Raw genomic sequence first — 4,373 nt, 5'->3', positions numbered from 1 at the left:
GACATCATAAAGGGATTGTAAATAAAAGAAATTTAAAGGGGACAGAGTAGTCATATTTTAAAGTGCACAGGTGTTTTTGAAACCTATTTTTAAATTGTGGATGTGTTCACACTCCACTTTTTAAAACTTGAACTGAATTAGTCAGTATTCATTAATTGAATCTACCTGTTTGGTTTATTAAATATTTAATTATTTCATATCAGCCTTTTTTAACACTAACTTTGAATGTGCATGTGTGCACAAAGATGTGTTTATGTGTGTATATTTGTGTGTGTAAGAGATATATGTGCTGAAAGGAAAATAGAAGAATATAAATTTTCCTCTAAAAAGAGCAGTGGTAGCTTACTACATTTTCTTCACTTTTAGGCTTTTCTCCTCTACAACCTTTTTGTACATTTATAGTGGTATTTCCATAAAATAACTTGAAGATGTCTTATTCTTGGATATGTAAATTCAGCAAAAGTAAACTATCTATTAAACTACTATTGACAAATCTGAAAAAAACTTTTCACCCAAAGCTTAAAACAACTCTTATTATGCACAGAGTTGTGTTAGAACAAGTTATAAACAGCTACTTGGTATATAAAACCCATAAATGTGAATTATTCATTATAGATAAAAAACCTTTCTGGGCAGGTAGGAATGTATACAGGTAAAATTGCCCATATGTGTTTTAGATAACAGTGACCATATTTCTAGCCACAGGAGAAAAAGCAATTCATTAGTTCTTATTTTTCACCACTTTTTGTCATTGAATTTTTATTTCATTTTTGTAAGTTTATATTTCTTATATAATAATGATATTTTATCTTTTAATGAAAAAAATGTGATCCAAGACACCAAGATAATTTTTACCTGAGCAGTACAAAGCAGTATATCTCATAACTTTTTCATTGAACAAACTAATTTCACAAGCTAGTCAAATAGCATTATCTTAAGGAAAGTAATATAAGGCCATTTAATTTCTAAGTAAAAGTGAACCACTATTATGTATTTGAAAGGAATATTAACTATGAGTTAAAAGCCATAAAAATGTAATTTCACTCCTCTGGCAGAGTAAATTCATTCCTAAGTAAATTAATATTTAGCACAAAGGCATTAATTACAGTTCTACATAAATATTAAAATCTAGAAATACTCTAAATGTTCGAAACTACGGAATGGTTTCAGTAAATCCTATATTTTCATGACAGTAGGAATCATGTTTATTTTGCTCATCATCATATACTTAACATTTACTTGAAAAAATGGAACATAAAACTATTCATGCAGTTTGATATATATCATATAAAGCAAATAAATTTATTGTAAAAATTGATGTAAACACATAAAAATGCTAATAATTATAGGTAATTTTTCTGCATATAATATTTTGCATTTAAACATTTCTACAAGTAGAGTGACATCAGCAAGATGCCAAAATAGGTGGTCCCAGGCTTCACTCCACCACAGAAATATCAACTAGCAACTATAGAAAATAAAATTTAAAAGAACAACTTGGTTAAAACCTCAAAATGTGGGAATTATCCTAAGTCAACTGCATGCTCAATGGAACAGAATGAAAATCTGCATTGAAATGGTAGCAGAAACAGTTTCACTCTGAGCATATCACCCCTCAAACAGCCCCAGGTTGGCACAGCACCACACAGAGAGGATTCCCCAGGATTTATGGCATCTACAGTGGGAAAAGATGACCAGGGAAGTTGACATCCAGCTTCCCCGGCATTGTGAGACAGGAGGCCTACTCAGTTTCCACCTTATGGGAAACAGGGAATATAGAGGGAAAATTCATAAGTGGACCACTTGGGATCAGGTAGAAATGAAGAAAGGAAACAGAGCCCAAGGAAACCAGTGAACAGATTTGGGTGGTAGCTCAGTGTACCAGCTAGCAGTGGTGCTCAATCAAGCTGCAGTAAGAATTAATCAGCACAATGACAACATTTGATATTACTAAATTAGAAGAACAAAAAGAAAAATGAATAAAAAATAATGGAGAAAGTCTATGGGAATTATGGGACACCATTAAGAGATGGCCTGTGCCTAGTAGGAATTTAAGAAGTAAAAGAAAAAAAAAGTGTCAGAAAGGATTCTTTTTTAAATAACGGTACCAGCTAGCAACATCCTACCCACAAAACCAAGCAGCCAAGCTGATCACTGCCAGAAGAAGTGAAAAGTGCTACCTGGCTTGAATCCCTAGATGGCCAGCCTCCAGGTCCATCCTCAAACCCTATCTGGGGCCCCACCCAGAAAGACAGACAACCACCACAGCAAATTTTTACAAAAGTGATGCACTAGTTGTGCCATACCAGAAGATTTAAATCGTGCTCCAAGTGGCCTCAAAGCACACCCACAAATGCTACCCAGGAATGGAAGAAAATCTCAAGCATGTATTTCTACTGAGCTTAATATTTATTCTATTCATTTTTATCTACTTAACCTCAGGTCCATGTCTGCAACCCTGATCAACTGCTGAACTAAAAAAGCAGTGCTTTCTAGCCAGAGAATATATCCTGTGACCCAGCCAAATCAGAAGTAATTACATTGCCCATCCAGCAGGTTAAGCTAATTGCAGAGTTTAGCCAGTGGTTTTGCTGGATAGTGGAGCCTAGCCAGCTACACTATCAGAATTCAGACCAAAGGCAGCAGCCTAACAATCTAGAAAACCCAAAAGAAAACTGTCTTTTCAGGGTTATTACTAGCTTTCCCATCCAGAATCGTAAGCTAGCTAAATAGTAAAGGTCTATCCTTGCCAAATAACACCTGCAAAAGTCAGAAAAGGTGGCTGTCTCCACAAATACACAAACAACAACAACAACAGAGGGACGTGAGGATTACAAAGACTCAGGAAATCATGACACCTCCAAAGGAAACTAGCAAAGTGCCAAAAATAAACAACAAAAAGGAAAGGTCTATGAAATATCAGAAAAAATTCAGAATAATCCAGTTTAAAAAAGGTTCATTGAGCTTCAGAATTTTTTTTAAAAAATCACAAATAATACATAAAAATAAGAACTTTGAGAAAAATCAGAAACAATAAAGAACAAATAAAAAACCCTAGAGGTAAAAAATAAAATGACAAAATTGAAAATTTAAACAGAAAGCTTCAAAACCCACCTCAAACAAGCTGAATAAATAATCAATCATCATAAAGATAACATGTGAAATTACTCAGTCAGAAGAGCAAAAAACAAAAAACAATAAAAAAGTATGGAGAAAGATTATGGAAATTATTGGGCATAATCAAAAGACAACCTATGCCTAGTAAACCTTTAAGAAGTAAAAAAAAGAAAAAAGTGTCAGAAAAGATATTTTTCAAAATAATGAATGCATGGGATTATGTATTTAAAATGCTAAAGAAAAAAACGCCAACCAAGTATACACTACCTAGCAAATCTGTATTGCAGAAATGAGAGAGAAATAAAATATTTCCCAGGCAAACAAAATGTAAGGGAATTAATCACCACTACGCCTGCCATACAGAAATTGCCAAAAAAAATTTGAAACGGAAACAAAAAGCTGCTAACTAATAACATAAAACTTATAAAAGCACAAAACTCAATAGTATAAGTAATACTTATAAGTATAATAGTATAAGTAAAACACATATTACAAAATGATGTAAATGATGCAAATAATGTTAATTCTAGCATTAAACACATAAAACAAGGAGGAAAGTTAAAGTGTAGAGTTGTATACATTAAAATTAAGTGGCTAGAAGCTTGAAATAAACCAATATTGGTGTAAAATATTATATGTATACTTCATGGTGACCAAAACCCAAAAATATATACTTGATGTACACAAGAAAAATAGAAAGGATTATATTCCTACTACAGGAAAGCATCAAGCCACAAAAGACAGCAAAACAGGAAGAAAGAAAGCATTTAAAAACAATCAGAAAAAAATGAATGGCTGTCGTTTTTACCTATTAATAATTTCCTTGAGTGTAAATAGATTAAATTATCCAATTAGAGTTATTGAATGAATAAACAATAACAAGAATAAACTATATTTTGTCTACAAGAGACTTACTTTGCTTTTAAAGACACCAAAAGACTGGAAGTGAAGGGTGTAAATAGATATTCTACACAAATGGAAACCAAAAGAGAGTAGAGATAGTAATACTTATGTCAGACAGAATAAAATTTAAGTCAAAAAGTGAAAGGCATTACGTCATGATAAAAAGGTCAATTCATCAATATAATACAAATATATATATATATATATATATATATATATATATATATCTCATCCAACAGTGGAACACCTACATATATAAAGTGAATATTAAAGGATATGAAGGGACATACATATTGCAAAACAATAATAGTAGGGGACTTCAATACACCATTTTCAATTATGGAACTATCATC

This window comes from Pan troglodytes, chromosome X, assembly GCF_028858775.2.
Source record: "Pan troglodytes isolate AG18354 chromosome X, NHGRI_mPanTro3-v2.0_pri, whole genome shotgun sequence".
Lineage (NCBI taxonomy): Eukaryota > Metazoa > Chordata > Mammalia > Primates > Hominidae > Pan > Pan troglodytes.
This window is presented reverse-complemented; position numbering follows the sequence as displayed.